The following is a 15,101-nucleotide window of genomic DNA, read 5'->3' on the forward strand; positions in this document are numbered from 1 at the left end:
CGAAGGGAAAGTACAGGTATGGGTGTAGGAGCTGGAGAGACTTCACGGTTGGTACGTTTTGCTCCACCTGCCCTGTCTGGTATGTCCTTTGTTCCAACCTCTGTGCAGGTATCGAGTACAAGCGCTACGGTTGTTCCCGTAGTGGCTACATCGTCGGCTGACATTCCATCGATCACGGCCGTCCAGACGTCAACTCCAGCAATTGTGTCTCTACCACCTCAAACGCATACTCCATCGGTGGTAGTAGCACGATTTGTCGAGTCTACGGTCACCACTACTGCAGGGTTATCGGGTACGGTACCACCTGCGGACACGCCCACTTCAGACTCGGAACGAATAGCTTCACTAGAGCGGGTTGTAGCTGAGCAGTCCAAGACTATTCAAAGCCTAGTGGAAGCCAATCAACTGCAGGCATCCCTCCTGGCTGAGCACGGGAAAATTATAGATGCCTTGAAGGTGTTCTTGGCATCTCAGGGGGAGATGAGCTGTAGAGGAGATGAGCTGAGGACCAAAAGAAGAGAAGACCGAGACGATGATCCCAATGCATCGAAAGATGCAGGTGGTGAGTTGCCAAGAACTACTATAGCTCTTGGGGCTTCCACAGCTGAGGGGGAGTCTGCAGCTGTTGATGATGTGGTTGCTGTTGGTGATGATGTGGATGTGGTTGAAGATGTTGATGATATGATTGATGCGCTGAAAGAGATAGACGATATGTTAGAGGATGATGAGTTGATAAATGAAGATGATGTTCTGCCAATCGATGAGATCGAAAAGATTGGTGCAGAAATTGTGATTGAGAATGTGATAGAAGAAGGAGAGATTGTTGAAGAAAATGTTGAGCATGAGATCCCTGTGGTTGAACAGTCGACTATATGTGAAGATGCTGCGGTAGACAACACTGAGTGGGAAGATCAGCCAAACTGGAAGGAAGGCTACGCTCAGTGGTTTGTAAAGACGAAGAAGCCAGCAGTACCGACGATGTTCAAAAAGTCGTATAATATAAAGGGATATGCAGAATCAAAGAAGGGAATCATATGCTGGTTGTACGATGAAGAGTTGAAACTATTTGTGATCAAACGTTACGACGGCATTCAGTACTTCAAGAAGATGTTAAGATCCCTGAATACCTTACCGGAGTGTGAGGTGAAAGATTTAGCAAGACTGGGGCTGATAAACAGAAGCGATGATAACATGGCGAGAGTAATTGGGAAAATTGTTTGGAAGGAGGCCATTAAAGATAAAAAGTTTGAACTTCTGAAGCCTCAGAAAGGGAAGTTAGTAGAAGACAAAGATAGAGGGATGAGGGCAGACGGCAAACCATGGATGGTTATGAAGTATAAACCAGTCCATCATTTAAAAGAAGTGCCGATGAAAGTGATGCCCAAGAACGTCTTGAAAGACTTGAAGTGGTGGTACGTGGATTGTGAAACTGCTGGAGCGGTCATGGAGGATGAAGATGAGCAAGAGATCATGAGAGTGTATGATCCTATGCAGTTAGTCAATCTGTCTCAAGCTGACTTGCAGGTACTACATGCTAAGAAGATTTTCTACATTCCTGCTTGGAAAGAGGAAGCTAAGAAGTACCAGAAGTTGGTTTCTGTATGTGTTAGACAGGGAGTGCATGCCTGAAGAGAAGAAGAGAGAAGACGAGAGATTACAAGACACAAGATTTGAAGATCAAGATATGAAGCTACTGCCAAGGGGGAGTCTGTTGGTACATAAATGTCAGTAGTTCATAGTCTAGCGTTTGTAATCGAGTCTGTAATGTAATTATGTTTAAGTTTATGTTTATGTAAGTAAGCGAAGTTGTCAACAAGTTCGCTTAGGCGAACTTGTTGAACAAGCGAAGTTGTCGACAAGTTCGCCTAGGCGAACTTGTTCAACGAGCGAAGTTATAGACAACTTCGCCTGAGGCGAAGTTGTCGTGTATTTAAGTAACCTACGGGTTTACGGTTTAAGAGTTAGTGTTTTGGTTAATCACGTGTAATTCAGCAAGTCGATAGACGAGAGATAGAGTCTGTAATAGACGTGTTTCAAGTTATATAACATAACGTGTTCGTTTGTATCGCGTGTGATTGTTATTCGTATTCTACGCTCGTAACTACCTACGCAGGGATTCCGCACCTACGTAGATAACGATATCCCGTGTAAGATCCGTCCAGGAACCTACAAGGCCCGAAACAGTGTTCTGCGTTAACAGTGTCCCCAGAGGTTATTAAATGTATTTCTGGGTTAACAGTGTCCCCAGAGGCTATTAAATGTGTTTCTGGGTTAACAGTGTCCCCAGAGGTTATTAAATGTGTTTCTGGGTTAACAGAGTTTTCACTTGTAGGCTCAGCATAATTACATCATTAATTTATGATTATTAAAATGATTTGTCATGGTTTATTTAAATTAGTGAAACTCACCAACTATTCGTAGTTGACCCGTTTTCTTTACATGCTTTCTAGGTACACCCAAATTGGAATGAGTGATACGTGCTTGATGATGTGTGCTATTTTGTGGAAGATTAAGGATCTATATTTTGCATTAAATATGTTAATGTACTATCGGTAAAACTTATGTGATAACACCTAGATGGTAACGAAACTCGGAACAATGTAGTTCGTATAAATTAATGTAGTGGTGTTTTCTTTATAAGCAATGCTGTTGATATCAGATGTGTCTGTTGCATCCCGTGTACGTTTCCGCTGCGGTTACGGGGTGTTACAAAATCTCAAATGAAGGTCCAAGTGTTATTGAAAGTGAGCCCATCCAAACTCAACAACCTTCTCAGACTGAAGAAATGTATCAGTTCGAAGATAGGTTTCAGATCCTGTTTGACTCATTGCAGCTAGGAGGAAATGAGGCATCTACATCAGAACTCAATCATGATCAAACCCCTACTGAAAATCAAGACAGATCTGAAGATGAATCTGCTGAGATGAATATGACAAATCTAGAAGCAGAAGTGTTTGTACCACCAGTTGTTCAAACTAACTCTGTTGAAAGAAATCACCCTACAGAGAACATAATTGGAGACTTACATGAAAGAGTTACCAGAAGTGCATCTGAAAGAGCAAATATCTGCCTGTATGCCTGTTTTCTATCCCATGTTGAACCAAAGAATATCAATCAAGCTTTAAAGGACAACAGCTGGGTGGAATCTATGTAGGAGGAATTAGCTCAGTTCAGAGACTTACATGTGTGGGACTTGGTGGACAAGCCCAGAGGCAAGTATGCAATTGGTACAAAATGGGTCTTTAGAAACAAGAAGGATGAAAGGGGGATAGTGATTAAGAACAAAGCTAAATTGTTAGCTCTAGGGTGCCTATAAGAAGAAGGAGTAGACTTTGAAAAGGTATTTGCTCCTGTTGCAAGACTAGAGGCTATCAGGATTTTTCTAGCATATGCAGCATCAATGAACATTAAAGTCCATCAGCTTGATGTAAAATCTGCATTTCTGAATGGAAAGATAGATGAAGTATATGTCACTCAACCTCCTGGATTTGAAGATCCAAATCATCCAAACAAAGTCTATAAGCTCAGCAAGGCACTTTATGGACTACATCAGGCACCAAGAGCCTGGTATGATGAGCTATCTAACCATCTGTTAGAACATGGTTTCTGTAGAGGGGCCATTGACAAGACTTTGTTTTACAAAAGAAAAGGAAAAGATTTGCTACGGCTGCAAGTGTATGTGGATGACATCATTTTTGGCTCAACAAATGAACAAATGTGCAAGGAATTTGAGCAAGTAATGAAGTCCAAATACAAAATGAGCTCAATGGGAGAAATGAATTTCTTCCTTGGACTGCAAGTGCAACAGAAGACAGAGGGAATTTTCATCAATCAATCAAAATATGTTCAAGAGATTCTCACCAAGTTCAAGTGCCAAGACTTCAAGACAGAGTCAACACCAATGGACACACATGAGAAAATGGTACCTGATGAAAAGGGGGAGCCAGTAGACCAGCATGAATATAGGGCCAAGATAGGATCATTGATGTATCTCACAGCATCTAGGCCAGATATTATGTTTGCTGTGTGTGTCTGTGCAATATTTCAATCTAACCCCAAGGTGTCACATATGCTAGCAGTGAAAAGAATATTCAGATACTTGAAAGGAAAACCAGACTTGGGAATTTGGTATCCAAAGAACCCTTCCTTTGATTTGATGGCTTATACTGACAGTGACTATGATGGTTGCAACATGAGCAGAAAATCAACTTCAGGAGGATGTCAGTTTCTTGGAAACAGACTCGTGTCATGGCAATGCAAGAAACAAACCACAATGTCAATCTCTACTGCTGAAGCGGAGTACATTGCTGCATCAGTCTGCTGTGCACAGGTTCTGTGGATTCAAAACCAACTGCTGGATTATGGTCTGAATTTCTTACTAACACCTATTTTAATTGATAACACTGCTGCTATGTTTATAGTTAAGAATCCAGTCCAACATTCTAAGACTAAGCATATTGAAATTAGGCATCATTTCATTAGAGATTGTCAAGAAAAGGGCCTAATAGAAATGAAAAGGGTAGATACATCTGAAAATTTGGCTGATCTGTTCACCAAACCTTTAGATAAAACCAGATTCCATTTTCTGTTAAAATGCCTAGGAATGATTAATGCTGATGAAGTCTGATTTAGGATGTGTGCTTAAGTGAATGTTTCTCACTGTGAATGTTTGCATGATTGATTGCTGTGCTTAACTGACTATTCTGCTTGCCTTAATCATGTGTGTGATTGTTTGCTGAAATGATCAACTTAATCATGTGTGTGACTGTTTGCTGAAATGATTAACTTAATTATGTGTGTGACTGTGTATTCTGTGGGCTGAAATGATCAATTTAATCATGTGTGTAACTGTTTATTCTGTGTGCTGAAATAATCAATCTGATCATGTGTGTGACTAAATTGTCTGAAACATCTTGATTTGTGTTTTTACAGCTATTGATATCTTGACTTGTGCATACATGATAAATTTCAGGAGTCTAAGTATTTCGAGTATGATTCTGTGCTCAACTGTGTGCTTATTGCTCCTTGAGCAAAGGCATTGGATCTTAAATGTCAACTTCATGGCATTCGAGCACAGACATCATAGCTTAGTTGCTCGAGCATGGACACTCTGAAACTTTGATTCTAAGTCTGCTTGTTCATTCTAATATGCTCGAAAGGATTTCGAGTATGCTGTGTAACAGTTCTGAAGTGTCTGCTAATCAATTGTGCTTAAAAGACAACACTGTTTTCAGAATCTAAGCTTAAAAATGACTTGTCAAAAGAAATGATTTTGAAACTGTAAAATGTTTTATGATAAGCAACACTGTTTTGGTGATCATACAAGAGAGATGATAATATTATCCAAGTTCCTAATCAAAAGTGAAAATTGTTTTTGAAGTGTCGATTGAATCCAACTAATGATGGGAAATGATAGTATATTGTCTAATCTCCTAACTCATGGATTATAGGCTTAAAAGATTTCTGCTCAGTAAACTGACAATTTGTGTGGCTTCTTCCCATGAGTGCAGTGACCTATGTGATACAAATACTATAATCATGCTAAGTTTGATGTGGTGATTCATTTGAAAACTAAGGTATATTTCCTTGCACATCTCTCCGAATGATAGGCAGAAAGGCAATTATCCAATCATACATGAGCCTGTTGATGTTTTGGTCTAACATAAACATGTCCTCAAATTATTAGCAGCTACTAAATAGCTATATATATATATGTAAAAATTTATCAAAAGACAATGAAGCAAATGAAAAAGAGTGACAAAGAAAATGAAATATGCTTCAAAATAATTAATGATAAATAAATATATCATGACCTTAAAGGGCACTAAGAGAACTACAAGATTGGGCATTCAAATAAGTCCTAAACACTCTGAATGTAAGGCATGTAAGTCTGGATGGCTTGTAAGTCCAACGTTCAACCTTATGGTCTGATATCTATGTATTTTATTATAAACTAAACTGCTCGTACAAATAAATTTTTTTTTACCAACGGCAGGGGGTTGAAGTCAATTCGGGGTGATTCGGAGAAAGCTAAATAAGCTTTGAGAAGAGATAAGGAACAACTAAAGTCTAAAATGTGACCATTCTAACCCAAGCAACTAATTGAACCTTAAGAATATCACAAAACGTCATGAGAATCATGTTGGGTTGGATTTTCTACAAGGAAGATTGGAATCTTCTCAACCTCCTCAGAAACGGCTAAGTATGGAATCCGAGCAAGCCCAGACGATCGAGCATGGTTTTTACTACTTCGAGCAAGGTTCTGAACCTTAAATGGTTGATTCTTCTTAGTGTTAAAGGCTTCGAGCAAGCTACACTTCAACGAGCAAGAGTATTCTTCTATCGAGCATGGATTGCCAATCGAGCAAACAGCTTGATCATACAAGTTCAAGCCAAGTGTTAAGAGCACAGGATGATCGAGCACATGGGGACGATCATGGATGCAATAAGAGGATGTCACGTGAATCAAAGCAAATACTTTGAGCACAGTTCAGTTATCGAGCAAGATTTACATCCGAGCATGCTAAAGATTGCTGAATAAGAAAAGCTGAAGACATCAAGAAGAATGAGCTTGCTCGATGGACTTATTCGAGCAAAGCTTGAGTAAGTCAAGAGGAATGAAGCTTACTCAAAGGGAATATGTATTCTTTGAAAGAGAATATATTCCAAGTAAAGTCTGCTCGAGGACATTCACCGAGCACACCTAGTATAGGAAGTTTTCTCAAGCAAGGTATGTACCTTGCTCGAGGACTGTAACACTTGTATTTGATTTGTCTTTCATTATGTAATAACTAGGAGTTCTAGAAGGAATGTCAGGGTCTATAAATAGACGTCCTAGGGTACCTTTAGGGTACGGATTTCGAGACGGAATAGGCAGGCACGCACTGATTACGAAAAACATTCCATTTTGTTAATCGTACAATAGCCACCGCCGTCACACAAAACCCTAGACATTCCATTCACTATTCCATTGATGTATCATTAAATCTAGTGAATCTTTGTCTCTGAAATAGCATTTACTGATTATTATTTACTGTTTTGTGTTTGATATCTGTTCACAATCCTTCATTCTCAATCATTGGATATCCTGATTCCGCCGGGATATTCAATCGGTCTTTGGGTGTTCGAGTCGGTGTGTTCTTGTCGAACCTTTGCTAAGGTTTCACCCGAATGACGGTCCTGACAAATGATGCTAAGAGCATACACCTAGTGTCAGCCTGACTTAAGGCATAATACGGCTGAAAATGAAGTGGTGTGACAGTTATTGGACAATCTGATCCCATGTTGAGATCTTTCCAATGAATTGAAATAACTTTTTGAACTTGATTTTGATCTCTTGTTCACCTCAAACCCAAGCTTGAGCAAACGGAATGATTTCATTAACTTGTAATCTTAATTATTGCAAAGTTTGAGTGTGATCTTTGTCTTAACTTCTAGGCAAATGATATTGACTTAACCAATGTTATCTGTGTTTGTTCTAAGTATTTTCGAGTATGATCTAGGAATTAGACTGTACTTCGAGCTTGCTTTTGATGTGTTTTGTTATCTTTGATCTACGAGCACGGAGATATACTTTGTTATTTTACTAAGTATATTCGAGCATGATTGCATGAGTAAGTATGATTTCAAGTCTACGAGCACGACACCTGAATGATAGGAAACATCTAAGTGTTTCGAGCAAGGTCTGTGCTAGGTGTCTTAGTGAGTTTCGAGATTAGGAGAGACGAATCTATTGCTAAGAAATTTTCGAGCACACTAGGGTTCCAGATTTGTGTGTTCGAGTACGGGATTAGGAAAGATTTAGTTTGATTTAAGGCTTTCGAGCACACTGTACTTCGAGCATATTGGGCTATAGATGTCTAAAACTAAGTTCACACAGGAATGCATCTCGAGCGTAGGGAATTGACATGATATATTTCTAAGTATACTCGAGTAAGAATTGTACCATGTCCTTGTGTATAAGGGGAGCCAGTTTTTATTGTGGCTGTATACTCGAGCAAGGGAGGTACATGTGAATTTGAAATTAAATGATAACTATCGTGTGCTAGACGACAAACCAAGGTACTGTACCACCAAATCCTTAGGTATAAAAAGGGGACTTAGAAAGCTTTTCACACATTTCTCTCTAATTAAACCTAAACGAACGCTCTCTTGCTAGTGCTATCTCCCTCTTGCTCGCTGGTCTATTATTCCTTAATTTCACTTCGATAATAGCCATTAGCTCTGTTTCGACTTCGGTAAGACATCGTTGTTCGATAATCGCCGCACCGATTTTGAAATTAGGGTTTCCAATTGAACAAGTTTACTAACTGTTTACTTGTTTTGCAGGTACGCATATTACTACGGAACAGGTTATTGGACGACTCCAATACTCAACTATCTATACTCGTCAATTAGTTTTGCAACCATGTGTACTGACAATTTCTTTGTTTTTGCAGACCTAATGGCCCTTAAATTCGAAAATAGGCACAATATGTGCGCTCAATTGGAGCTCGATGATGAAAATATGGAGCTCGAAGTTATGATAAACTTTCTACGAAACTCCAATCTACGAGCGGCGCTGACAGAGAACCCCATTATCTACAGGAACCATCTTATAGATTTCTGGCTGACAACAACTTATGTCAGTGATGTAAACGAACAGAGAATCGAAGCATCTGTGCTCAACAATGATATTGAAATTACAGAGGCGTCCATTCGAGCTGCTTTGGACTTGAACGACAACGTTGGGGCTTCGCAGTTGTACTCGGTTCCTCGGTTACTGCGTATCTTTCATGAGACCATGGGATACCAAGGAGATGTGAAGGAAGGTCAATTTTAGAAGGGGAGCTTTCCTTTGGTCTACCGATTTTTTATTCATCATGTAATTCAGTCCCTATCTCCTCGGAGAGGGACTTGGGCTTTGCTTAGTAGAGAGCTTGGGTCTCTTACTGTAGCTATACTATATCGACAACCCTTCAACATTTCAAGACTTATTTTTCAAGGGCTGATCTCAAATGCAGAGAAGAATGTTACTCAACGATTTCTGATGTATCCAAGGTTTCTTCAAATCTTAATTAACAGAGCTATACCTGATATTCAAAGAACATGTCAGGTTTTGAGGTTGCAAGACCCAAACATCTGCAAGCGCATGAAAGATGCCAAAAGTAAGTTTGTTGATAATAATGACTGGGATATTCTGCCATGGCTGCTTGTTCTGGCACTGGATGCCATTGATGTGCCGAGTACTCCGGGAAACAATGAAGATGAGGCAGATGTTAATGATGGTAATGATGATGATGATGATGATGATGATGGTGCCGATAGAGGAAATGAGATGGTTATTGACAATGCTGCTGATGCACAGGTTGTAGTTGACGAGCCTGTGTCTGAAATTGGTCAAGAAGCACATGAGGAAGTGCATGTTGCTGCAACTGTTATTCAACCAGACTCCCCACTTTCTCCAATTCACACTGATAATGCTGATATTCGTTCTTCACCTGCCACAACTGAGCCTTTCCTATCAGCTGCTGAACTACCTGCTACATCTCCATTACAAGACATACCTATCCATCCTCACCCTGCTACAGAACCAACTGAACCTACTCTCCCAACCCAAATTCCTGAACCTTACACGATCCCATCTCCTGAAACTTCAGATTCCGAACCATTCTCTGAACCTGCTTCAAAACCAAGGATTGAAACTCCACCATCAAGCCCGAATCTTTATGATGTTGTTTGTGAAAATGCTCAACTGGAGTTTGAGAACATTATGCTAAAAGAAAAGAATGCCATTTTGGCTGCAAAGAACTCGGCTCTGGAAGCTGCACTAAAGGAGGCATTATTGAAAATTCAAACTCTTGAGGGGCAGTCTGAGGTTGAGAAGCCCTCAGATGCACCAAAACAGGGGGAGAATATTGATGTTGAAGAGGAGGTTGGACCATCTAATGCACTGAACATGATAAATCAGGTCTATGATGATGAGTCAGAGGTTGAGGGGGAGAAAAGTGGAGAAGATGAATCTGAAAGGGAGAAGTTAAAAAGGAAAGAAAAGGGTAAAGGGATTGCCCACCCAGATGATGACTTACATCCTATACCCAAGCATGCAGTTCAGTCTGATGATCTATTATTTAAGGAAGATGTTATTGATAAAGACATGGCTGAAGCTGAGTCAGTAAAAACAACGATAAATCTAATGAATGAAGCTGGAGGCCCTTGAAAGGGAAGAAATGGTTGAAGAAGAAGAGGAGATTCCTTAAGAGGTTATTGAAGCATTGATAAACATGAAAGACAAAGAGGAAGAAGATGAAAGGAGGTTATGGGAAGCTGATGCAGCAATCAAGGCTACAATTGATGCCTTAAATGAAAGTCTGAATAATGATCAACAAGAAAAAGAATAAGACAAGGCTGCAGAACCTATGATTATTGAGCCAGAAGTGGTTGAAGAGCCTGAAGTGAATGAAGAAGAACTGGGACTGGGACCTGTAATAGATGTAGAAGATGAAACAGTTGAGGTCTCAGCAAGTACAATGGTCAAACTGGTGATAATGAAAGATATAACAATCATACTGAACAATCCAAAAAGACATCATCCAGAGATTGTTACAGTAGCGAGGAAGGCACAACAAGAATTCATCAATTTGGGCAGAGAAAAAGGAAAGAGAGTGGAAGAACCACATGAACCAAATGAGCCCATTATTGAAGAAATTATTGATGAAACTGCAGACACTCACACAGTCGAACCTGATAATGACAAATCTAAGTCAGTTGATGAGGAGATTATTCTTGAAGAACCAGAGGTTGAATCTCACCAACACGACACTTCCACTCCAACCCAATCATCTCTAAAAAGAAAACCTGCATCTGAGATTGAAACACCAAGGACCAAGAGACAAAAATCATTAAAGAAAATGGTGTACAGACTAAGGTCAGATATGCTTGAACAGAAAAGGAGAGCACAAACAGAAAAAAGTGAAGAACTTATGATTGATGCTCTTCATGAACTTGAAGAAGAGGTTGATATGGATGTTGAAAATGAGGATGAGGAAGGTGTAAAAGAAAGTGAGAAAGCAAATGAAGATATTGAGTACCTTATCAGTTTGGGTTATGATCCACTCTATCTCCAAAGGCTATCAAGAGAGGATGTAACAAAAGAAGCTGAGGGTTGGAGAGTAAGGAAAGGAAAAAGGGAAGTTTTGATAAAGGCTGGTCACAAGCCTGCATTCCTTAATCTGCAACCTTTTGATAAGATTGACAGGATGTACAAAAGGGCTCTGATAGATGAAGCTTCTGGCAAAGTAAAGAAAGTATCCAAAGAGAATGAAGGGGAGAGAGTGACAACTGAGTGAGAAGTGAACAAGAAAAGGACTGAAATGAGAGAAAGTGATAAAGTTGAATATGAGTCCTTGAAGGGAAAACACAATGATATAAAATTCCTTCAGCTGTATGGCTACAGCTACAATTTCTTGATAAATCTCTCTTCTGAAGAATTGAAACGAAAAATTCAGCTTGTGAAAGACTCTCATAAGGACAAAAAGAGTCAAGAAAAATATGAGAGAGAACAGGAGCTGAAAATGAGGATGCAGAAAGAAAAAGAAGAAAAAGAAAAGAAAGATCAAGGGGCTAAGAAGTGGTTTGAGGACCCTCAAAGGATGGAAATGTTAAAATCTATTGTAACAGATAAAGGGATATCAGAAGAACAGTTTCAGAACATGCCTCTTGCTGAACTAATGGAAATCTATCACAGAGAGCAGAGGATGTATCTTGAAACACAAAGGAAACTACAAGAAGATAGAAGGAGGGCTGAAGCTAAAGTTCATGCTAAAATGATGTATGCCCTCCACAAAAAGGGAGTAAAAATGTCAAGACTAATGATGCAAACAGAAGATACGATCAAGAGATGGTATGTTGAAGAAGGTCTTGACCAAATAAAGAAAGTTGAAATGGGGAGCTCAATCAGAACCCCTAGGTTAAAGAATGTGAGGCCTGTGCAGCCAAGAAACTTGAATCTGCCCACACGTCTCTATTTTGACAGAAGATTGAAGACCTTAAGGGTTATAACTGAAGACAAGAAAGAACATCTCATCATCTTCAGGGATGATTTAAGAAATTTTACAAAAGAACAACTGACCAAGATGGCTGAGCTGACTTTATATGACAATCAAGTAAGAAGTCAACCATCTGGTCAACTGAGGAATGATCTCTCCAAGTTTCTGAAAGAGCAAGCAGAAAAGAGATTCCCATTTCTACAGCAGAAGAAGAGAGAGATCAGAAGCCAAGCAGAAAGAGAGAAGAGGAAGAAGAGAATCAGCGAAGTACACATTTCTGAGCTTTCCTTCTCTGAGTCAAAGAAACAAAGAACTCTAGCAAGTAGCTCTCACCAGAAAAGGAAGACCTTAAAAGAGTGCTTCACTACAAGAGAAGTGATGAAGGAACCCAACTCAAGAGTACAACAATTTGGAGGAATCACATATATAACGTACAATCAACATGATGATTTGACCACTTTGAGAAATGAGTCTGATGTGTTGTAAAACACTCGTATTTTCCGCACGTTTTATCTACGTATTATATTATATTTTATATGTTTTAACTCATTTTAGATAGGTTTTACATACATTTATTAATCTTGTAGGTTTTGGGTGAAAGAAAGAAGAAAACCGGGACTTTTCAAGCATTCTACGAGCCTTTTACGCATACAAGTTCAAGACAAAGCTCAAGGCCCGACCCGTATGCATCATGGAGGCCCAAGACCATATTATATTATATAAAAAAAATAAAACCCTAATCAGCCTAGGGAGCTGCTGATCGGATTTAGCAGCAACAAGAGCAATCAACAGCAGCACAACAGCAGCACAACAACAATCAACAGCAGCACAACAACAGCAATAACAGCAGCAACAACAGCAATAGCAGCAGCCCGGAACACCCAATATCCTTTCTTTCATAACATTGTTCAACAACTTTAATTCTCTTGTTTAATTGTTAACTAGTTTTGCACTTGATTGAGAGATTGAATTGTTTATGATTAGTGTTGATCATTGGATGTTTGTTAAGATGATTGGTATGAGTTTAATTATGGTTTTATTAAGTGTTTGCTGCTGTCCAAAAATTATGCTCGGCTAATCTTGTTAGTTCTACCTAGGAATGATGATAATTGTTAGGTTTTGATGAGTTTTATGGATTGTTTGATTAATGGACTTGAATTGCTATTGTAAAGTTTGATTTAGACATGAAATAGGTTGTGTTTAAGGGCTGGAAATTTTGGTGATTCATTGCATAAACCCCGTGTGTTGATTGATTAGTTTTGTATTGATTGATCGGTGCATTGTTTGATTCTAGACTTTGTGTTTAGGGTTTGTTTGCGGTAGGTACCACCGTAGGGTTTTGTTGCTTGATTATTTGGATTAAGTACAGCGGTTAAACACCTTCTTTGAGACCGAGAGGTGATAAGAAGTTAGGGTTGTCTCATTGCCTTTGCATGCTAGAATAAGGATTGCGCGAGAGCGAGTTCGTTTCTTGTCAGGTTTAGGTGTTTTGAGCGACTAGTTGATCTATTTTGGTTTAAGTTGAATTGTTCCTCTATCCTTGGTTGTGTAGTATTCATTACCATTAGGGTCGAGTGTTGGTGAGACCGAGAGGTGATCCTTCATTAGAACACTTTAGCAATTGTTTCCCGGTTTGGTCGTTTTAGCCGATTTTGAGTAGTTAGGGTTTGTTGTGTGAGACCGAGAGGTAATCCAGTGAGCCCGAGCGATCCTTAGTCGTGTCATCTTTAGGGACCGGTGTCTTGAAGTCATTCAATCCATTAGCTTGTTAGGCCTACAATTTGATTCAGACCTAGGTAGACGTTTTCTCCATCCTAATTTAACACAGTTAGATTTCCGTTAAGTTTTCTATTTTTGGTAAGTTTTGTTAGTTAATCCAGTTAGTGCAGTTAAGTTAAAAGAAATCAAAAATCAATATAATATTATTTTAAGGTAGGTCTTGTCTAGGGTTAGTGATATTTAGCGTTCTAACGTGTCCACGTGTTCGATACTCGGACTTCCTAAGTCTATACTACTTGCAATCGGTACACTTGCCGGTTATGTGTGGTTTTAGGATTTTCGTTTTAATATTAAAGCTTAGTTGTGAGGGTCATTATTATAGGGTTATTAGACACAGTTTTTGGCGCCGTTGCCGGGGACACGGTTTTAGGCGTTTTGAGGGCAATCAGAGTTAGGACTTACCTTTTGTGCTACTTGTAATTATTTTTGTTTTGTTTTATTTCTTTGTTAGAATACTTTAGATAATATTGTTCCTAATTATAGTTTTATGCGACAGACTCGATCTCTAGGACTGCCCGACACGGAAGCATTTCCCGAGCCAGAGAGAGAGTTTCGCGAGAGACGTCGCACCATTTCACCATCATCTACCTCATCATCCGTTGGTAGTTTATCCTCTTCCCCCTCGTCTTCCGACATCATCGATAGGGATAGGATCATGGGCGACAATCCACCACCGAGGAGGACAGTTGCAGACCGGACCCGTACGGCCAATGCTGGCGCGAGATCTAGCATCGCACCACCCGCCGTTGGAGTTAACACGAACTGGCAGATTCCTTCGAATATTCTAAACACTATTTCCCATTCTGCTCAGTTCCATGGATTGCTTCACGAGAACCCGCATTCTCATCTTACTCGCATCGTGCGTATTTGCGACACCTTCCATCTTGCCGGCGTATCCGAGGATGCTGTTAAGCTCCGCATATTTCCGTTCTCACTCGCTGATCAAGTGAGTCTGTGGCTCGAGTCCCTCCCACAGGGCTCCGTAGCCACTTGGGCTGCCATGCAGACCCAATTTCTCGAGAAATACGATCCTCCGGCTAATGCCGCTCATTTGCGCAACCAGATACATTCTTTCCAGATGGAGGATACAGAGAGTTTTTACGAGACCTGGGAGCGTTTCAAGAATTTATTAGCGTTGTGCCCGAACCACGGCTTGCAAGATTGGGCGGTCGTCGAAAAGTTCTATAATGGAGTAACGTACGCGACACAGAGTATGCTCGACACGGCGGCGGGAGGAAATCTATTGACAACCAAGGACCCCGATGAGTGTATCGCTTTATTCAATGGGCTAGCTAT

The sequence above is a fragment of the Bidens hawaiensis genome, unplaced genomic scaffold, assembly GCF_021521415.1.
Source record: "Bidens hawaiensis isolate Kalapana, Puna unplaced genomic scaffold, B.hawaiensis_p1.1 tig00002977_1, whole genome shotgun sequence".
NCBI classification, from domain to species: Eukaryota; Viridiplantae; Streptophyta; class Magnoliopsida; order Asterales; family Asteraceae; genus Bidens; species Bidens hawaiensis.